Consider the following 23,205-nt stretch of genomic DNA (forward strand, 5'->3'; position numbering starts at 1 on the left):
TGTACTTTAAAATAATCAACCTCTATCTTAAGGACAGTTATTTTTTTTACTTCCATTATTAGGTTAGAAGAAAGATTCTAACCATCAGAGCATCCAGGGGCTTGGAAGTCTTTGAATTGCCAGCCTAGCATTTTGAAGGGCCGTTTCATACCCACTCTTCTTTTATGATAATTGCAGGTTTTGCCTTATGCAGCTCTCTTTACTCATGTTTATTCCTTCAATGCTTTTATGACCAGCAATTATGTCACTTCCTACCTCTTCAGTCAGGTAAGCAAGCAAAACTTCTAGTCGGTATTCACAGTATTGATTTTTCCATTCTGCTGATCATCCTAAACTGCCTGTTCTGCGTACTTGGCTCAGATCTGAGCTGGATTTGCACCTTAGTTTGCCTGCTGCCCACACTGTTCAAACAGCATGGGATATGGTGTCCCTTAGCATCTCTTAATATCCTCCAGAACGTCAGAAGTCTGTGGTGAGTTAGCTTGCTGTGCTGGGCTTTGATGTGTTGTGCAGTTGGAATCGCTCATCAAAGCAGAAACATGGTTTAAGAAACTATTCTTAATCATCTTGCTGTTGTTAGCTGCTGCTCCGCAGCTGAGACTGCATGAAATGACTGCTTGAATCGTCCTCCATTTCCTGCCTCCGAAACTTCGTGGTCCTGCCTTTCATTTTGGAACTGGTGCTGCTGTGTCATTTCCCAGCTGAGACCAGTGTGGAGGCTGCAGGTGCTGCCTCTCTTCGCTTCATTCAGCTGATTCCTGCAGTTGAACAGTTTAACATAAACCACTGATGGAGCAGAGAATAACAAAGCAGGAGCTCGTGCAGGCAGGCATCCATCGTTGCTGGGAGGCAGCAGGAACAAGCAACCACTTTCTCTCCATTTATACCGGTGCTCCTGTTTTGCTCTTTTCTGCTCATGGTCGAAAGTGAATCCTTTGGCTGCCGTCACTGGTCTTGGCTGAGAGATTGTAATTCTTCGTCTAAGACCACTGCTAGTGATCTGACAATGTCCTTTTTTCTTTTTCTTTTTTTTCTTTTTTTTTTTTTCCTTTTTTTTATTTTTAGACTTCTGGTGTAGTGGACCAGGTCCATGCATTCTGGCAAGCGCTGAACTTTCAGTTGAAAGGTAGAGGTTACCATCTGTTGCCATTTCTGCTACCTAAAAGTGCCTCTCTTGTCATGCTCAAGTCTGAATCCATCTTTCTTAAACAGGGTGCGCACAATAATCAGATGAAGTTTCCAGACAGCCATAAATTGGGGTCACAATTGCTTTATTTCACATATAAGGCACTCTGGTGACCTGTGGTTACTTTGTAATGGGCTAGGTTTTTTTCCTCCTTTGTAGTTTCCAAATTAAGGAACTGTTTATCTGGTGGGAATATGTATTATACCCAGGTGTATGATTATGTACCTTCTGTTGTTGAAATTCATCCCACTTCTATTATTCAAGTCTATGAGGCTGTCCCGTTCTTTTTGTACAATATTCTGGTTCTCCTTTCCTAACTCTGTTTTATCAACAAACGTCAACACAAGCAGGATTACTAATGGAAAAAAAACCACCAAAAGTAATCCCCAAACCTAATTGATAAATTTATGATTCTAATTGTCTACGCCTATCCATCAACAAAGACCATCAACAGCTGCATGTGGAGGTCTCTAGAAAAAAGTAGTGCAGTCTATGTGTAGAAAAAAGTTGTATTTTTGCGTGTTCTCTTTTATCAAGATTGAAAAAGCGTCCCAGAATATATTGGTGGATTTAGAAAAAGCCGATGGTGAGGTCCAGCTCTTCCTGAAGGCATTTCAGCTCACTCTGTGAAGTAAACAAGAAAGAGAGCATGCAGATTTGAGTGTAGAGAAAGGTGGGAATTTCTTCTAATAAGTGGTATAAGAGCTGATAGGAGTGGTTAGATTTTTGTATTAGCTGGGTAGAAATCATGAGGGCTTCAGATCTAAATGTGTGGATAAGTACATTAAAGAAGAAACAATATAAGGAATGGAGAAAGGACTGAGCTGCAAAGAAAAGCCCGCTTTAAAAGATGGGAAGATAAACAGAACCTGCAGGCCGCATTAGGACATGTCAAACAATGATAAATAGATATCAAAGATTCTTTAGCCATTCAAATAAAAAACCAGAACGGGGAAGCAGAGCTGTCGTTGCAGGTGGTAGTGTTTTAACATTGGTTCAGTCCTTGGTAAGGGTGTGGGGAAAAGGCAGGATGATTAACGGACGTGGCAGTTTAGAAACTGAGGCAGGTGTAAAAAAAGAATGACGCTAAATCACTGAAGTCCGGGGGAACTGATAAGCTCCAAAAAAGACTTGGACAGACGTATAATCTTAGTACGGCTTCAGTAGACTTCTGAAATCTTAGAAGAGAGTGAGCCATTGAGTACATGATAAAGAAAATACAATTAGCTTAACAGAAGTAAATTATGCCAGAGTAACCTGACGTCTTCTCTGGTGAGACCTGCTTTTTCAGAAGTCGCTATTTCCCTTGTCTTTGGTAAGGTGCTTGCTAGGAATCTACATAGAAAAATGTCATTTAAGCTGTACAAGAAAAATATGTTTTATAAGAAGAGTTGTAACGGTGGTGACCAGATGGACAAGAAGTAATGACAAGTAGTTTGGGGCATGGAAAGAAAGAGCTGGGGACAGTTGTTAGAGAGTACAAGGTTTTTTGATGACTGGCTTAGATATGAGGGGGAACTAATCATCTGCCTGCCAGGGCTTTGCACAATAGACTTCAGAGTCAAAACAAAACAAAAAACCCCAAACATTGAAGGGTTATGATAGTAATGGTGTTTCACTGCTTGGAATGGCGCAAGCGTTGCATTGATAGGTACTTTAAACCTGTAAAAACCCTATTTCTCTATTTCTTTTGTCTAGAGTTTGGTTTTCATCATTGGGAAGCATTGAGTTGATAGTGAACATGTGAATGTTAAAAGAAAGTGGTAGCAAGAAATATTGCTCTCTTTCATTTTGTAATTGTGTGGTATTTATAAGAAGCTGTGAGGTCATTGGCTTCCGGTATGAGCCACTTCCTGAAAACCTTGTTTTACATGGTAAATCTAAAAATGTATTTCTTAGAAAAACTCAGCTGTGTTTTGTTTCCTCTTCTCTTACTTCTGACTGTCCACCTTGCTTTTGTTTCTACTCCAGAGCTTATATACCGCTGCAGAATAGCGATACCTTGTGAGGGAAGGTGACGCTGAAGAGGGCACAGGCTCTACCGGAGAAGGTACCGCAGAGAAATAGAGTTCACAAAACCCAGTGCAGGCAGCGGTAACATGGAAACAACTTAAACACACAGTCTGACACGTAGAAAGTATTGACAGTCTTGAGCTTTAGTAAACTGTGAGTCATACACGGACAAATGATTGAATTATATTTAAAATAATGAGGTAAAACCAGCATCAGCAAAACTGTTTTGTGTTCTTATTTTCCTGTTGAGTTCCAAATCTGTAAAAGGCAATTAGTTTCTAGCAAAGCTTGTTAAGATTAATTTTTTGGGTTTTTTGAATGCAAAGTTCTCATGCTGTCAGTGGCTTTTAAACGCATAGGTTTGAGAAGTAGCCATTAAATTTTGTAAGACATCAAGGATTTGACAGTAAAAGAAACAAGCATATATGTGTGTGTGAAAAAGGAAACAAGCAGCCATACTTTATTACTCATTTGATTAACATAGAACATATTTTTGGACTGTATAATGTTACTATTTATAATGTAAAAGAGATTATTTCAACCAAAATATGTTCTTTAAAAAGCAGAAATGTAGTCATAATAGAGCAATCTGAATTAATTAAACTGGCAGGTCAGTGTGTGTGGGAATCAGGAAAGATGAAGAGCACATCTCAATGAAAAATCAGAATTCTAAGGTAGTTTAAAAGAGTTATGTCTGTTTGGGGTTTTTTAACCAATTTGGATGAACTGAAATAACTAAAAAAAAGTATGTATTTTTTAAATAACAGTGTAATCCTAAAATGTGTGGATGATGTTTTTGGGTTGAGTGGGTTTTTTTGTTTTTAAATTTTTTTTATTATTTCATACTAATTGGCTAAAATACTGATTAAGGCTAATATCTGGGCTAGCAGAGTAAAGACCAACAGCTTTGTAACGGAGTGCTTTGATTTATAAATTTATCTAAGTTTTGCAATATATGACGATACAAAGCTGCTGTGAGAATGCCTGAACATCATGTGTCAATTTGCAGGTCGAAGATAAACATGACTCTTTGGGGTTAATAATACACTCATTCATTTCATATCAGGTTGTTTTGATGACTGGAAGATTTATTGAAACTTGCTAGACTTCACAGGAAAAATAACAATGGGAAATTCTTAAAAATACAAATAGTTCTTAAATTTACAAAGAGTTTTATAATAATGTGGTTTTAGCCAGTCAGCGTGCTGTTTTATAATAGCTGTAAACTCATTCTCTTTATCTCCAGAAAGACATGCTGCCTGTCAAGCTATAGTTGGCAACTCTCCTATAAATTTCCATGGTAATTTTATTGGTAATTAGCATTTGTCAATAGCTTGTCTGTCATAACCCTTGCATGCCTCAAACCTCTTCCGCCCATACAGGATTCAGTTTGCAGATTTCTAAAACTGCAGTTCAGACCTCAGCTTTGTGGCTTTTATCACGTCTGTATGAAGAATACAGGCTTAAACTTACTCGAGATACCTGTGTTCGCTGTTCTGTTGATGGTTTTCTTTTTTTTTTTTTTTTTTTTTTTCCTTAATTTTTCTTGTCCTTGTTTCAAACTTAGGGCTGTGGAACCAACATCCTCATCGGTGTGTTCTTACTTCTGGTGTTCATTATTTAAACATTTCTCTCTTCTTGTGAATCTGAAAACAAAGACTACGTACGAAAGTTACTGGGAACTGTGGGGAGTGTGCTTTTGTTTGGGATCAGGCTCTAACTTTACAACAGCAGGTTCAGTTCGTGTGTCTTAATATAAGGCATTAACGTACTTGTCCCAGTATCATAATGCAATTGCTGCGTTGCCATGACTATCACCATGTGATTTTGTTTTAACTATGTGTGCTTTGATCTGTTAGTTCTGAAACACTAATAACTGATACAAGTTACCACTTTAAAGCTTTGGGGCTTGAGGGGGGAAAAAACCCTAAACTTGATAGCGCCTTTTGCTGTGATGCTTCACTTGCTGATGTTCATAGTGCATGGCTGAGGGTCTTGAGATACTGGGTTAAATTGCACGCTGTGCTTCTGGTATCTGAGCCTCTTGCTCAGAGGTAACTCGGTAGCTTGTCACAGCACTACGAGATCTATATAATCACAGCGCTCTCTGTATTTCCTTTTATCACAGGTCTTGGGGAGAATACAGTGGCTTGCATGGCCTTTAGCGTGGTGGGGGGAATTGTAGATATTAAGAGAGCACCTAAGGGAAGTACTTCTGCTGAAAAGCTGTACTGATGGTCAGATGTGAGGTCCAGGTGGACTTTCCTTTCGGTTCAGTCTGGTAGAGCCCTTGGTGATTTTTGCTTTCCCCTGTAGCTTGGTATTGGTGTTCACCTGGGATAATCTGAGAATATCTCATTGAGTCAGTTTGTGTCAGTTCTGTCATGGGCTAGTCACCGGACGGGTGAAAAAAAAAAAATATCAGGTAAAGTTCTTCTGAAGGAGCACAAAGGTGAAATGCAATAACCTGTGATAGAAAAGGATTTCGATTAAGTGACCTAAAGCCTTTGGACTACAGAGTTGTAGTACAGCTGCTTTGTAGAAATGGACTTGGGGTTGAAGTTCATGAATTTTAGGCAATTACTGCATTGAAAGAACGCTGCATGTTTATTTGTATTTAAAATATCTCGTCTTTGGGTGAAACTTTGCCACATAGACTTAGCTGAAAATTGCATTGGAATCTGTTTGTTAGTTTTCTATGTTGCTAAAAATGTAAACCTTGAAGGACTTTGCAAAAGGCTACTTAACCTTTTGTATGCTCTTCTGAAGCGTTAAATTGCTTTACTGGTTTTACATTTGGTGCACAACAGTTACTAGCTATCTCTGCATCTTCATCGTTTTCCCAGCTGCACACCTAGTGTTGAGCTTGTGGAGGTTTTATTTACATGACTAAAGGTGAGCAGTATATGGCTGGACAGCTGCAATTTCCCTAAGTAAAAGCAAAATGAAGTAAATAAAGAGTTAAACAAAGAGCAGGAGCTCTTTAACAGCGTATCACTGCAGTTTCAGGTAGTTATCACTAGGAGGACACATAGACCGTGATATTAAGGAACTAATTGTTTACCTTTTCGTGTTAACTGGTTTGGTACTTTTGGAAAATTATGTGTTGAAAGGTTGCCATATAATAATGTGTTAATTAAGATATTTTATTCTGCTTGAAATTAAAAAAGAGTTGTGTAATGGACTAAATATGAGTATGATAACATTTGGAAATCTCACGGTGGTTACTTTGTCAGTGAATCAGAAGAACACTTATTCTCGAGGGCGTATGCCAGCCAGTAATAGATGATATTTAGGTAGAAGTAATTCCTTTTTTTTTTTTTAATCGTTTGTTTTATCATTTGTTTATTGCAGGAATTCCTCACACCTTTTTCTGAAATGTTTATGGTGGCTCCTTTCGGGCAGGACACTATGTAAGATGGGTCACTGGCTGGGATTTGATACGGCATTTGCTGTCATCTTGATCCATGATTCATCCTCTGTTGTGATCTTTTACAGTGTTTGCAAGTAGCTTTTCTTATAGTTGCCTATATGTGTTTACTTAGATTCTGATATACAGTGTCTGTATCGAGTTGAGTAATAAGGAAATTAGTCTAATTGATTTAAATAGTTTGTAGACTGCCCATGTTGCTGAGGCAAGCTGTTACCTAATAAAGATTTCAGAATCTGACTCTTTCTGTATAGAATCATTATTGATATCACACATGCAGACAAAGATGATAACTGAAGCATATGCTTTAAATAAAATGACATGAGAAAATGAAAAATGGTTTCAAATTTAAAGTTAGTGAAGGATGCACGAAAATAACACCAGATGGAGAGAAAGAGAAACTAAGACACGGATTATTAATAAGTGTGATGTGTTACTGTTGTATAGAATAGAATCTAACAGGCTTCCAGTGTGTAAAATTCATTGCGACTTCTGTAAGAGTTGCTGTGTTGCATAAAAGTGAAAATGCATCATCTGACTCTTCAGAGTCATGATCTCCGAGACTACAAAAAAGAGCACAACCCAGCTTCAAGTGGTTTTTGGAAACTTAAGTGATTGTTTTGCCCTGGTAGATTGAAGATTGAATGATACCTTAATAAAAAATATTATTAGTGAAATTAATACAGTTTTGCATCTCTAGGTTCATAAACAGATTTCACTGGGAGACATTTTCCTCAATGTTGAAGCTTGTTTCTATAGTTTCATTTTGTTAGACTGAACAACAAACCACTCAATCTCCCTTCGATAGAACTTGCGGTCTGGAATTGTCGCATAGATGCTTTATTGAAATTTCTGTGTTTGAACACACTTGTTCACCTTCCCCTCATGATCTGTGTCTAACACAGTTTAATTTTTCGCAGGTTTGCTGGTACTTGCTGTGTTGCTTTCATCCTGACAGCAAAACCTGTTTTTGAATTTTCTTGTAAGCTATAGTTCCTGTCCATCCATTTGTATTCGCTCGGTTCAATTGACTTCATTATTATTTTTCATGGGAATCAGTCTCTGCTTTATAACAAAAACTTGGTGTTCTGCATGAGGCCCTTAGTGTTGAAAAACAAGGACCCAGCCTGGTTCCAGGCTCTGTCCGTCGAGTGTCTGGGCTGACTCGGTGGCCAAGACTGGGCATTCTGCAGTCTTAGGCTTTAGCCCCCCGGATCATTTAATTCTTCATAATTGGAGTTGAATTACAGGTTCGTCATGGCAACTTTTTTTTCTGAAGCATTGCTGCTAGGGACTCTGCAGAGATTTTTCTGTATTTTGCAGAACTTTCTAGAAGTCTGGAGTAGGACCTGACTCAGCAAAGTACTTAAAGTTCTTTTTTTGCTGCCTAAGTTTTAATGATTGAGGCTTCAGTCCGTCTTTATGATTTTTTAAAAGACCCACTAATCACTCATCCTGAAAATAGGGTGGAGTACTCTAAACAATGATTGAAGTATGAGCAAGAAACACTGTCTAATACTACTTGTTATGTCATTAGAAGCCTGATCTAGTTAGAACTTTGAAAAGTTTACAGCATAGAAGGTGAAGATGAGACCCACTGTTATTACCTGGAGAGACGACTACGATCCTTCGATCCTTTTTACTTTAACGGGGAGAATGAGGATGAGACTGCAACGCTTAATTGTGGACTGTTCAAAATGAGGGTTGGTTGTTTGTTCGTTCGTTTGTTTTCCTTTTTTTTCCAAAATTTGGATGAAATGCTGCATACTGAAGAGTTGCACTGGACTAATGGAATGAGACCGGCTGCTTTCAGAATGAACAAATGCTGAAATGTACTCCTTGTTCATGCTAGGGAATGGCTGGTGGTACTATCGGAGTATTACGCAGCGTCACAGAACATTTGCAGTGTTCTCAAAAGGCAGTACTGCATTGGTAGCGAAGGAAGTTTCTGATTATTGAGGCCCTTTAAATCAGAAAATTGCTTGCTACATTATACCGAATTATACAAATTTATTTGATTAGGTTTTTGTTTTACAACATAGACATTTTTAACCTTTGACTAAAACTGAGTCTTCTGGAAGTCGTTCAAGGCATCACATTAAGATAATAATTCAGATTTTGAGAGAGTTACCAAAACAGATCAATACTGAGATCTTGTTTTGTGAGTAAAATCAAATTAAATAATGTCTCATAAATTCAGCTGTGAGACTCGCAGATTGACAGCTGGTGCAGACTGGGAAGAACGATCAGGGCATGGGAAGATGGAGGAGGGCAGGAGGTTAAAGCAGGCAACCATCTGATGGGCAGGCACTTTAAAAGGAAGCAGTACAGATGGCAGTACTACTGTGAGTATTAGTATTTGTAACGTAGCACGTTAGGATACTGTATGCATTTACCACTAGGAGTGTAGTCATACGTGAAATCCTAATTTTTGCAGCATTTAGACTCCATTACAACAGATTTGCTAGACATGCATTTTGCAGCCTATGAGGTGTTGCAAAGAGCAAATTGAGTATGAAGCCGCCTTCTTCCTTCAGCTTCGGAGCTATATAATGTGAACTGGAGAAAAGGATTCTAGGTTGAAATGAGGCATGGGCTGAGGAAGTTTAAACGTGCTGAAATAGAGGGTTGTTACATATCAGCTTTTCTCAGCTGGTTCTCAAAACTGAAATGCTTCTCCAAAGTAGTTGCAGGTTTATTTCCAGAATACACTGAGGATAAAACATTTATTCTTCTCTAATCAGAAGACACCCCCCCCAACCCTCCCCCCCAAAAAAACCCCAACACCTAGCAGGTTTTCTTTGCCTCCACAAATATAAGGATTTTTATGCTATCATTTCAGTAAATAATCAGATTTGGTACTTGTGTGCCTTGGTGTAGAACTACAGAACTCTGTCAGCACTGATGGAAAACACTGTCTTTGCAGCAGTGTGTTGCCGAAGTTAGCATCATTTGCATGGTAAAGGCCAACAGAATCGGATCATGGTATTGTAGAGTGGCGTAGGATTTGATGTAGCTTCTCTTATTGCCAATTTTTGCTAGTGTAACCCTGAAAGTAAGAAACGCGTTCTGCATAATTCTAACAAAATTTCTAAGAAATAGTCTTCATTATCTTTTTCAAAGATTCTAAGGATAAAGCAGAAATCCTACAATTTCTTTTACAGTCATAACAAACACTTATTAAAGGGTTGTTCAGCTTTTTTCCAGAAGTGAATCTGTCTTCATATTGCTGTACTCAGTAGATGATTTTTTTTTTTCCTTCCACTGTACATTAAAGCCTTTTTTGTCTCCCCCTGTAGTCTTTTTAACTAAAAAAGGTTTTCAATGCTAAGTGGATTATCTGATCTTAAGTGCCACAAGTGGTAGCAGTACTGGGATAATGGATGAATTTGGGAATCACAACTGTATGTTGTGTCATTTCCAAATGTTAGAACACAGTCTCTTGACCAAAAAGGTTCGTTAAAACAGGAAAGCAGTTTCAACACCAAACAGTGTCTGTCATGTCTACATAGTCACGTAAATAGTTCTGAGAGCTGGAGCAAAGAAAATGTTCAGCTCTAGGGCACAAGCTTTACCTGTGTCAATCTGATGTTCAATTTTGATAAGAGATCCAGGGTACAGGAGTTGCATAGAGCGCCTTGGGTTGCAGAAGAGTGTGTTTATACTTAGTTTGTAAATGTCTTATGGGAAACGTTAGATGCTATAGTCCAGCGTAGTTGTTTATTGAAAATGAAAGGTAATAGAACCAACATGGGATTAAAGAAGGCTTTCCTGTCTATTCATGTGACCCATCTTAACAGCTTTTAACCAAACTGTGAAAAAGTACGTGAGTGTGTCCATAGACATCTGGCGGTCATTATCTCCAGAAGCCATTTCCAGGGTCTGAATTTGTTTCTGTTAATTTGCATTAGCTGGTATCAGTTTCTTGAATTTGATAACAGTCTTGACATATTCCTTAATTTTAAATTGAAACAGTGGCAGAAAAGAGAGAATGAAGGAAAGACCAGCGTATTCATCTCTGTATATTGTAAATAGAATAAAATGCTCATGCAGAAATAAAATAAATGCATGTGTAGAAATGGGGGTTGGAGTCCGTTCAGTGCACGACGGTTGGTCAAGCGTTTTTTTCCAACAGCAACAGTGCAAATTGATGTACAGAGAGTTTTCAAACTCCATTTATTATCAGTTATCTCAGAGCTGTTGACCACTAAGGGTGAAGCTTGCACAGCTTGCTCCTAGCCACAGCACTGATAAGTTTTAATGGAATTATGTCTCCGTATTTCAAAAGATGTCTTGAAATTCCTTGGAAGAGGAAGGTGACTGACATAAATGTACCCGAACAGGAAAAGAAGGATGTTGTTCCGGCTATTGTTCAGGGTATTTTTCTGTTCTGCAGAATACTTGAGAGTTGAAGTTGATTCTGCGGAATACTTGAGCAGTTGAATCACGAACAGGAATGACAAGCTAGGAAGTTTTGAAGGGAGTGCGGTGATCAGACTTGATAGTGCATACTTCAGAAGTCAAACCCCTCGCTGACACCAGATCAAAGGCAGTGAAGTGCATGTTAAAACAGTACAGGAGCTTTTCGGTATCTTCATGTTTCACGTATTTAGTAATACATAATTTTCATATTTGTTTGGTTAAGAAAACTTTGGAGTTGGTTTACATTGGGTTTTTCTGAGTAGAAAGTACTGCCTTGACTGGTTGGTTGATTTTTTTGTTTGTTTGTTTGTTTTTTTCCTTTTAACCAAATGCTGAAGAAAATCTTTGGAAAATGATCATGAGTAGTAATATATTTACAAGAGCAGTATTAGGTGCTTTAATCTTGCATATTGTGTTACATGGGTAACAATATAGTTAATTATAAGAAGAAAATATAAAAAGGTCAAAAAGTTATCTGAGGAGGTAAAATTTTGGACTAGATTGATCTACAATATAATTGCCTATTTGTAAAGCTGAGCCTTATAATTTCAGAATGCTTTGGGCTGACCTCCCCTCCTGCCCGTACCGTAGTGTGGGAGGTCACAGGTAGCTTGGTTTGGAACCCCTGACAGCCCGTTACGCTGTCTGTACAGCTTCGCTGGTCGTAGGTCACTGAGCTGTCATGGACGTAAAGATTAAATGAGGCAAACTGCTGTATATTGTGCATAAGAGAAATTGTACTTTCCTACCTGCATTTCGTTACTTTTCTTCTGTCTAAGGTTCTTGCCTATCTATTGTTTCCTGGTTAGATATAAAAGACTCAGCAGTTTCAGGAAATAAAATCAGATGTAATGGTTCATTTCTCTTGTAGAATGATGAAACACCATCTTTTCAACAGAGAGAGGTTGTGGTCAGACTTGGAGGGCAGAATGTCTTTGTCCTCGGCGTCATTTCCTTGGCTGACGGCCATGGGGTCAGCATGTCTTTAATATTCTGGGCATGTGTGTATCATTTTTGATACCAGAAGCATAAATCAATCTTCCTTTTGCCAAGGTTTTCATGTTTTGGACAAGAGCATGCCTTGAACTTTCCTAGGAGAAGCCTACAGATGCCAATGAGATTGATCCCTCCAGGAACAGCAGTGTAGGTGAATGACAGGTCGCTCTAGACTCTTTACTGTCAGTGGAAGGCTACCTGAAGAAGGTTAGGGTGTGATTCCTCATTTTCTCATGGAAAGACTGGATTTAGTGAAATGAACCATACTAAAGGCTCCGCTATTTTAACTACATCTCCTTTACCTACAGTGGGTACGTAGACAGCTGGTTTAGATGTGGACACTTACGTTGTAGAAGTCAAGCGAGGTAAATCCCAATCCCAGTATTGTGCCATTTGATTACTGTGCTTTGTAAGAAATCTGGATTTATATGGGTGTGCTGTCATGTTTTTCTGTGGAAATCTGTAGAATCCAGGGCCTTTTGTCTTCCAAAATGAAATCAATATATGCCAAAATAGGCTTTTGCAGGCAGAATGGAGGATTATTAATATCACACTTTTCCTTTTTTTACATGTGCGTTGATGTGGAATCTTTCTTGGTTTGTATGAAATGAGCAGTTACAGGGGAATGTGCTGGGCTAGAATAAAATTAGTCTGTACTGTTCCACTCTAAATATGTAACAGCACAGTGCTACCTTGGTCACTCTGCCATTAAAATCTCAAAGATCATCTTGATAAGTTTTATTCTGTTCTTGTAATCAAACTGCAATGCAGTTGACTGCTAGTCTTAAAAGACTCATATGGATTGATTAAAGAGATGCTGAATTACAGGGCTGTGTGCTGATGTTCCCAAATGACTTCGCCATCTCTGAAACTGCCGCCTGCCGTTGAAACAACGGGGGAAAAAAGTTACAATTGAATTATACCGGTAAAACTAGTGCATGTCTAAACCTTACTATGAAGCCTGTAAGTGCCCTGCTGCAGTGAATAGGTAGGATCTTTCCCACTTAGTGCTTGCATCTAGGTGTAAATGTTACAATAGAAAAGAATATTTCAGTTGGGAAGGACCTACAATGATCATCTGGTCCAACTGCCTGACCGCTTCAGGCCTGACCAAAGGTTAAAGCATGTTAAGGGCATTGTCCAAATGCCTCTTGAACACTGACAGACTTGAAGCATCAACCACCTCTCTAGGAAGCCTGTTCCAGTGCTTGACCACCCTCTTGGTAAAGAAATGCTTCCTAATGTCCAGTCTAAACCTCCCCTGGTGCAGCTTTGCACCATTCCCACACGTCCTGCCCCTGGATCCCAGGGAGATCAGCACCTCCCTCTCCACATCCCTTCTTCAGGAAGCTGGAGAGAGCCATGAGGTCGCCCCTCAGCCTCCTTTTCTCCCAGCTAGACAAGCCCAAAGTCCTCAGCTGCTCCTCACAGGACATGCCTTCCAGCCCTGTCACCAGCTTTGTTGCCCTCTGCGTGCAGAACGCATTGAAGGACCTTCACGTCTTAAGTTGTGAGACCCAGAACTGCACGCAGCAATCAAGGTGAGGCCGCACCAATGCTGAATGCAGCGGGATAATCCGCTCTCTTGGCTGGCTGGTCATGCTGTGTTCGACGCGCCCCGGGATGCGGTTTGCCCTCTTGGCTGCCAGGGCACGCTGCTGGCTCCTACTGAGCCTGCTGCCAGCCAGCACCCGCACATCCCTTCTGCAGGGCTGCTCTCCAGCCACTCAGCTCCCAATTTATACTCGTGCCTGGTGTTACTCTGTCCCAAGTGCAGAATCTGGCATCTGGTCTTGTTAAATTTCATGCCATTAATCATAGCCCAATGCTGCAGTCTATCTGGATCCCTCTCTGCAAGGCCTCTTGTCCTTCAAGAGAGTCAACAGCAGCTCCCAGTTTGGTATCGCCAGCACGCTTGCTAACGGTGCATTCAAGTCCTGCATCCAGATCATTGATAAAAATACCAAACAGAACCGGCACTAGGATTGAGCCCTGAGGAGCACCGCTGGTGGCCGGTCACCAGCCAGATGTAGCCCCATTCGCTACAACCCTTTGAGCTCTGCCCTTCAGGCCGTTCTTCACCCAGCACCCCATGAACCTGCTCATCCCACAGTTGAACAACTGGTCCAGAAGGATGCTGTGAGGGACAGTATCAAAAGCCTTACTAAAATGCAGAAAAACTACATACACCGCCTTCCCTCCACCCACTGGGTGGGTGACCTTATAGCCAGATACCAAATTAGTTGAACAAGACTTTCCCTTGGTGAATCTGTGTTGACTGTGCCTGATGATTGCATTGTTCTTTAAATGCCTTTTAATGGTACCCAGTACGATCTCCTCAGTACATTTTCCAGGAACTGAGGTTAGACTGACAGGTCTGTCGTTTGCTGGCTGCTCGCAGCTTGGATAAGTGCACTCTGAGCTGGGTTAAAAACTGGCTGGACAGCCGAGCCCAGAGAGTGGTGGTGAATGGAGTTAAACCCAGTTGCCGGCCGGTCACGAGTGGTGTTCCCCAGGGCTCAGTACTGGGGCCGGTCCTGTTCAACATCTTCATTGATGATCTGGATGAGGGGATGGAGTGCACCCTCAGTCAGTTTGCAGATGACACCAAGTTGGGTGGAAGTGTCGATCTGCTGGAGGGTAGGAAAGCCCTACAGAGGGACCTGGACAGGCTGGATCGTTGGGCCGGGGCCAACTGTATGAGATTCAACAAGGCTAAGTGCTGGGTCCTGCACTTGGGTCACAACAACCCCATGCAACGCTGCAGGCTGGGGGAGGAGTGGCTGGAGAGCTCCTGGCAGAAAAGGACCTGGAGTGTTGGTTGACAGCTGCCTGAACATGAGCCAGCAGTGTGCTCAGGTGGCCAAGAGGGCCAATGGCATCCTGCCTTGTATCAGGAATGGTGTGGCCAGCAGGACCAGGGAGGTGATGGTGCCCCTGTACTGGGCACTGGTGAGGCCGCCCCTCGAGTACTGTGTTCAGTGTTGGGCCCCTCACTCCAAGAAGGACATCGAGGTGCTGGAGCGTGGCCAGAGGAGGTCAACGAAGTTGGTGAAGGGTCTGGAGCATAAGTCTTATAAGGAGCAGCTAAGGGAACTGGGGTTGTTTAGTCTGGAGAAGAGGAGGCTGAGGGGAGACCTTATTGCTTTCTACAACTGCCTGAAAGGAGGCTGTAGCGAGGTGGGGGTCGGTCTCTTCTCCCTAGTAACAAGCGATAGGACGAGAGGACACGGCCTCAAGCTGCACCAGGGGAGGTTTAGGTTGGATATCAGGAAAAACTTCTTCACTGAAAGGGTAATCGGGCACTGGCACAGGCTGCCCAGGGCAGGGGTTGAGTCTCCATCCCTGAAGGTGTTTAAAAGACAGATAGATGTGGTGCTCGAGGACGTGGTTTAGTGGTGGACTTGGCAGTGCTAGGTTGACGGTTGGACTCGATGATCTTAAGGGTCTTTTCCAACCTTAACGATTGTATGATTCTGTGATTCCCTTACGCCCTTCTTGTAGATTGGCATAACATTGGCTAGCTTCCAGTCAGCAGGGACCTCCCCAGTCTCCCCACTCCTTTGGCAGATGATCAGGAGGTCTTTATGCAGCTGTGAAGTGCAAGGTGTGATTCTCCATGTCTTTTCACAGCAGAATCAGTGTAGTTCTGCTGGTTGGATGGTGGGACTTGTGCAAGGGGGCTGCTTCAGTTGTTGCCAAGAGGCGAGTGCCTCTTCACTGGAGGGTGCATCTCTGACATGTGCTGATGTTTCTCCTTGCTTATTGGTGTTGGTTCTTCCAGAATTGATTTCTGCACAAGTAGATATATCTTGCCGATAGTTTAATTACTGTGGATTATTTTAGGTATCATATTGATGACATGGGTGAGCAGAAGGAAAGGGAATGGGGTTGTCATGACTACTGTGTTTTTTTTTTTTTTAAATTTTTGTACTTCCATTGAAAAATATTTTTATCTCTAAATTTTTAGGGATAAAAAATGTGCTTTGCTGATTGTAAATTACCGGTCATACTTCAGACTCTCCCAGTTCTAGCAGAGACAGTTTTTGAGCATGTTTTTTCTGGAAATCACAAAAGGTGAAAAGAAAGATCATTCTCTTGGCAACTTATGTAAAGGAAAATTGGGTTAGTTTAATACTCATGTAATGGTTGAGTACAATTTATTTCGGTGCTTATACAAGGGTGTGATTTGTTTCAAATCAGGTGATTTTGCATAGGATTTCTCTAGAAATGCTGATAGTTTTGCTTTAACTAGTAAACTTCTGTGAGCTCGCAGCTCCTACTAATAACAATAACTTCATTGGTTTATTTAAATCAGTGTAATTCCTTATTTTTCCACGACTAGACCTTGCAATACTCATACCTTAGTTGTGGTTAGAAATGAGTTTCTCTTGTGGAACTGATTCAGACCTGTAATTATCGTGTAGCAAAGAGAAGACTGAAGTAATTTAAGGTATTTTCAGTCATTCGGGGGGCAAATCAACTTCTTTATGACTAACTGAGTAAACATATTACTCTAATGCATAAGAGAGGGTGTCTTTTGTTTTCTGGGTACATTCATTCTTGACCTTTGCATTACTTGGGCCATAAACAGGGTAGCGCAGGGACGGATGTGGTTCAGAATTCCCGTACCATCAGCACGTTGTCAGCATTGATCAGACAGGAATCCTTTTACAGCGAACAGCTCAGGTCTGGCTTTTAAAACAGAAGAGGAATTTTCTATTTTATAAAATATGTCCATTTACAAAAAATTTCTTACTTATATATATGTTTAGGGATAAACTATGTGATTATTACCTGCATATTTCCCTACTGGATTTAAGTTGATTTATGCCTCTGGCCTCTTTTATATGCTTACTCGGCAGCAACAGCAGTGCCTGCAGCACTCTGCTTTGATTCCTAAGCTACTTTTAGCTTGTGTTGATGAGATAACCAAATCAGCCCAAGCTGAAAATGGTTTAATTTGTCCTGTTTCTCAGCCTAACAAATTAGCCCTTGCTGAATTGCCTGTTACAGGAGTAGACTGCCACTTGTCCCCTAGCTGGCTCAAGCTCGTTCTTAAACTGTCTGGCAATCAGTGCTGGAACTAAACAGCAGAAAAATTATTCCTCTGTCATCCTTCGGTTGCTGGTGTCTCTTAATATTTTACATACATTTACTGGAGGTTGATAATTTCAGGTATCCATTTTCTAGAAGCGTGAAATGTCTTTTCTTGTTGTGGGTTATTATAAACAATACTGAAAGAATTTTTCTTTGTGAAACCTAGTTCCTATTATTTTACAATATAAACAATAGGATAAGGAGTCTTGTGTGGCATTGGATTTTCGTGCTGTTCTGGTTTACCTCCAGCATAAGCTACATGCAGCTCATTCTGCTGAGGAGCTTGTCTGAAGTCCCACAACTGAGCCACTTAAAAGAGCAAACCTACAACAGAGGATGTGAATTTGTAGAAGGTGTAATAGGACTTTAAAGACTCCTGATGGTTAAGATATTTCTGTGCGGTGTCTTCGTTTACAGTACGTGCTTACAGTTGGTTTCCAAGGTATATAATGCCAAACAGCAGTTAGGCATGATAACTGCTGATCTTGTATCTCCCAGCACTTGCTTCACATCCTGTATATCGATGACTCTTCTCCCCGCTACCTGACCACACTTCTCCGATCCATATTCTGTCTCTGCACGTTGGATTTAAAAGGGCAGTTTGCCTGTGGTGTTGATTAATTCTACTTTGCTGAAAGGCACCGGTCATGCAGAAAGCAGGAGAGATTTTAAAAGAACCCCGATTCCCTGCCCTGTACCTGCTTGCTCCATTTCTACTCTTCTGACAGATGCTGCTGCATAAGTTAACTATCTTGTGGTCAAATGAGCGTAATCTTTATTTTAAAATGAAGATAGAATTTTGGCAGAAGTTGGCAGCACTAGAAAAATGCTCCTACTTGCCCCGAGTGGATTGTTTTTTTTTTTTCCAGGGAGTGTGTGTCTATGACAGAGGCTGAAAAAGAAGAAGTATGTGTGGGCACTGGCAGCAGGCCACACTCTTCAGGCCGTGCACTGTATCATCTCTTCCTCTTCCTTCTTTCATTGCCTTGTAAAATGTATAGGCTTAGATATATAAAACAATGCACTTATTTCAAAATTGTGTTAAATGAGCTCATCTTAGTCACTCAGCAGTTAGGAAACGCTGCCAAGTGCTACACGTCTTGTAAATTTAGAGATTTTTTTTTTTTTTTTTTTTTTGCAAAGGATGAAATACTATACAGTTACCGAGGCAGAGAGAAAGCATCTTCCTTCACCCATAACATACTGAAGCATGAAGAAAGATGCTGAAAGCCAAGATTTCTAATTTGACCCTCCTACTTAGTGCTTCTGAACGTGAAGATTCCTACTCACTGAGGCTGTCTGCTCGTGGCAGGCAAAATTATCATTCACCGCATTCACAGCTGAGAGTTTTGACGAGGTCGGTAACCAGTTCTAGCACAGCATGGCTCCTTCTCCCTCACCGCCAGCTTGATAGCAGGAACAAGCGAGACTTCTGCTGCTTCCCTTCTAACGAGGTACGAATTCCAGATCAAATGTTAGAGCTTCTTGTTTCTACATGAAGAAATCGGATTCAACCCCTGGACATGTTCCAAGCAGGGATAGCATTAAATTTGATTCTGTTGCTTCCAACTGTTAAAGCATGCTGATCTGACACAACCAGGGAGAGAACTAAAATATATATATGTTTCAAAGATGCAAGGCAGAAGGAACTGTTAGATAATTTAGTCTGGCATTTAGGGTATTGCAGGTCATTATGTGTAACTGTTACTCTCTGTTTTGAGCTTAGTAGCTCATGTTTCACTGAAGAAGTAACAGGCATTTGTTGAAAATGTTTTTCAGAAAGGCATGCTGTCTTATTTTGAAGTTACTTAGAAATGAAGTTTTCAACATCTCTTTTAGTAATTTGTTCTATTGGTTAAACAGTCTGTGCTTGCTTCTTTTTTGTCGTGTTCTACTGCATTTCTAACTTGAATATGTCTAGTTTCTAGTCTCCTGTAGTTTCATGAGAATTTTAAGCTGGCATAAACGGGCAGAGCTGCTGAAAGAAGCAATCAGCTTCCCCCAGTTGCTTGTTCCTGCTTTGATGCCAGCTGGCATGGCCGGAGCACTGGCCCCTGGTCCTGGCCTGATCTTTCTACAGCTGTACAGCGAACCCACTGCAGAATCAGCAACAACAACAGCAAAATAAGATTTTTCCAGGGTCAGTACCAACATCTAGTTCATAGCACAGCTGTTACAAACAAGGAGGTGGAACAGGGATGGGCGTGAACAGTCAGGGATGAGAAATGGGTGAAGGTGGCTGTCCCAACAGCTGCTGGTGAAACCACAGAGTTACTCTCAGCTGTTGGTTCTTGGCCATTTTCTGCTAGAAATAATCATGTTCTAATGGTGGCTCGTGTTGCTCTGCAGCCAGCAGCGTGCCTCTGTGTCTGTGGGTTGGGCCTCGTGATGATAACATCACCACTTCACAACCAGGTGTACATCAGAACACTGGAATAAAAAATGCAGTTATTTGATGTGGCAAAAGCTGTTCAGAAGCAAGTATTGTCAAGGTATTAACACTTATTTTGTTGATAAATTGTTAGTATCTGTGTTGTGGTAATTGGCAACTAATACTCAAGGGAAAAAGGCTTTGGACTGTTTTACTAGAGGGCTTATATGAAGCAAATTAGTCTCAGCGTTAGCAGGCTGAAAGTGGAAATTCCTAGTACAGGAGGACTGTGTTTAGTAAACATTTTTCAAAAAATAAACTCAATCTCAAAGAAACACATTGATATTTATTAGATAATGAGATGTCTTAAGACCTAGCTGTTGAACAATATCTAATACTAAATCAGGTGAACCTCATGGTAAATAAAATGCTGTTTTCTCTCTACTGAATGCTAGTGTCTCTTATGAGAGCATTTGGTAGGTAATCTCTGTGCCAGCTCTCATGTTTTAAGTACTCTATCATGCTTTTTAGCAAGAGGAGAATATCATCAACCTTTACAAATCAGAGAGAGAGATGTACATTATGCTAGTTGTCTAGTCTCCCTCTGTAGCCTGAGGAAGAGTGCGGTTTTCTGAGGTACAGAAGAAAAGAGATGGAGCTCTGAAGAGCGAGATCCCAGAGACAAGTCAAGCCCAGCAATACAAAATTATCTAGTCTGGGCCAGGGAATGGCTCCAAACCTATGCTATCACCACAAAACACTGTGACGTTTGTCCCTGTGAATGCAAGTATAGCTATGAACTAGAAAGTCAGAATATGTACCAGGAAAAAAAATCTCTTCCAGATACTGCTGAAAGCGTTGACTAATGTTTTTAGTGCCTTCAAAATACATTTCTTTTTCTTTTTTTTTTTTTTTTTTTTTTTGCTTGCATTTAAGTTTATCAGTGACTCTTACTACTGTGAAAGTTGTTATATAAAATTGTGCTATATTTTCATCCCAAAAGATTCCGGTATTGTTCAGGCAACAGTGCTGAACGGAAGAAGCATATAGTCACTGTTTCTTACTATTCAGCATGCTGGTTCCATGTCTCTTCTGGCAGCACAATGCAAAACCTACATTTACTTAAGACTAAGAAGTATTCCCTTTTCTTTTGAGATGGATTTGGTTTTGGATAATCTAATTGTGTATTATTTCATCACGAGTTCATCTTCATAGGTTCTAGCTGGTACAGATGTCATTTTACACATGGGAACTGATAAAACACAGTTGTAGAGGCCTGTTTTGCAAGAGGACTCTGTTCTTTATCCTTCCATTTCTGCTTAGGAGCTCCTAACAGCCCAATTCGTCAGAGCTGTTGCCACCACTGAGGCGGAGAGTGAAGAAACCACTTCACTGAGATCTGACTGATTGCCAGTATACATTTCAACTCAGACTTCTTTTAAAGTGACCATTTGATTTTGGGCTATCTTAAATGAAGCTCCTCGAAGCTGCCCAGCCGCAACTGTCCTAAGGATGTTCTGCTGCTGCACCTCTTCTTGACTGAGCCTCCCAAATTTGTTACCTGTCCTCTCATTTCCCTTCATACAGTTGCTGGTTGGCATGTGTTCTTGAGCAGTCGTGTCCCAGGCAAAGTGTCTTATGTCCCGATCGTTCTTTTTACATCTGTTTTGTATAATCTTTTTTTTTTTTATTAAATCTGTGAAAAACTTTCTTGGGTGAAAATTTTCTGGCCACCTGTTATTTTATAGGGGAAATTCCCATATTTCTCATTTAAAACTCTCACTTTAGGTTTTTATTGAAGCCAGAAAAGGGTGTCTTTTCTGTTCTTTTTCATCTTTGTTTCAGTATTCATTGTGCAGATATGTATTAGTCTCGTAAAGCTGTTAAATAGCAAAGTTGTGATGATCTTCACTGGTGGTGGAGTAGTTTTAAAGAAGGCTTTGGAGTCTGATTTAGGTGTTTGTACTTCAAAATAATTTAAGAGAAAGATGCCTTTTTATTTACCAAACACTTGAAAGTAAATCTTAAAATACCACCACAGTAAGGAACAAATACTTTTCTTCACAACATAGGGTCTTTCCTTTTTTCAGAAATCTGTGTGAAGAGATGGGATTCTTGCCAGCTATAAAAGTTCTCAGGAGATTGCTGCTATTTTTCCCTTATATTTCAAATAGTAAAACATACAAAATTATTGACAAGCTTTCTCATAAAAAGGATTCCAGGTTTGGCACATCTTGCTGAAACACCATTTAACTCGTTTTCAGGTGCAAAATAAAGGATATAAGAAGGGATGATCAGTAAATAGACTTCTTTTTTAATTATTATTTTTTTAAGAAGGAATCTCAAGTGACAAATTATTTCTGGAACCTTACTCAGCTGCCTTTGGAGTCAGCAGGAGGCTTTAACTTCATTTTCCAGGAAGGCAGTGAGGCTCACTCTCACTACAGTGCCTCTCTGCTATTGTATAGATGATCTACAATATATGTATTTTAAAAACATTCAAAAATTAAAATTAAAAGGAAGTCTTGTACTTGGTAAAAGCCGTCTGTGTGCCTCCTTCAGATGCTAAAAGTACGATTACGAAGAAAACATCAGCGTTCTAGTTCAGTAAGGAATGCGGTTGTGGCTGTGTATTGGTTTTACGTGCGGCAAATTTTGAAGACTTTTTTAAGAGAAAGAAATGGTAACTAGAGAAACCACAATTTTAAAATTAATCGTCATTAAGTTTTCCAAACCTGGAAATTCAGCTGTGGGTGAAGTCAAGAACAGCACAAAGAACTTTACGCTAAGAAGCATGGTCGTAGCTTGAAGGTACCTTACTGACATAAACTAAATGGGAATTTCCACAGAGGAAAAAGGGAATTAAGAATGCAGATCTTGTTAATTGAGGTGTTGCCAATCTGGCCTTCCTTGGTCCTTTTTGCAAACCCCAATGTAGGATGCATCATGAATGGCATTTGAATTATTTGCATCTTCGCTGAGTGCAATGGGAGGAAGGTTCCCTGTCGTGCTGTTCTGGTTGCTGCGTTCTCCATCAGGTGCAAGTCTCTGGTAGGAGGGAAATTTTGCATTCCCCGAGAGCATCTGAGCATGTTTCAGAGGGGCAGCTTTTCAGAGCATGGGGTAGAGACAGGTCAGAAGGGAGCCTGTGTCAGGAATGGAGACTGAGGAGGAGAAAATGGAGTGCTCAAACACGGAAACAAAGAATTTCCTTCGGGGATGCATAGGGATTATGCAAAATGAGGTGGTTACTGGATTGCGAACAAGCCTGAAAAAAAACAAAACCACAGTGGACTAGGGGAGTTACTTAAAAGTCTTTTTTTCATCTTGCTTTTAGTTTTACTGTTCTATGTATTTTTCTAATAACACTGAGCTCTGAAGTTCACAGTGCTTTTGGTGTTTTGATGATGCTCGCTCAGAAGACGAGTGGAGACAGCTCCTCCGAGCACTTGGTGACTCAGGGTCTCCTAACAGTGGTGTTAGAGACAAGACGTGAATCTGAAAGCAGCCCTGGGCTCGGGGGCTGGAGCTGGAAGTGAGCAAAGACATATGTCCTCCGAAGACTGAGACAGAAGATTTTTTTTTAATTTATATTTTGAAGAGACAGTAATGCAGAAACATTCCCTCAAGTCTAGAAAAGAGCTGCAGAGAGTGTGACATCTCTTTCTTCAAAGGGTTGGCCAAAAA

At 40.5% G+C, this 23,205-nt stretch overlaps 1 protein-coding gene across 32 annotated transcripts in view; it reads left to right on the forward strand.

Annotated features, from left to right (window-relative positions):
- LOC148054486 (uncharacterized) overlaps positions 1-23,205 on the forward strand; it is a 144,651-nt gene that overhangs the window by 12,273 nt on the left and 109,173 nt on the right. For all 32 annotated transcript variants that reach the window (XR_015706858.1, XR_015706859.1, XR_015706857.1 and 29 more), the window contains exon 2: positions 18,291-18,601. The gene's annotated coding sequence lies outside the window, so the exon portion shown is untranslated. The remainder of the gene's footprint in view (positions 1-18,290; positions 18,602-23,205) is intronic.

The sequence above is a fragment of the Nipponia nippon genome, unplaced genomic scaffold (genome assembly GCF_047370975.1).
Source record: "Nipponia nippon isolate SJK-2023a ecotype South Korea unplaced genomic scaffold, ASM4737097v1 scaffold_3, whole genome shotgun sequence".
In the NCBI taxonomy this organism is placed as follows: domain Eukaryota; kingdom Metazoa; phylum Chordata; class Aves; order Pelecaniformes; family Threskiornithidae; genus Nipponia; species Nipponia nippon.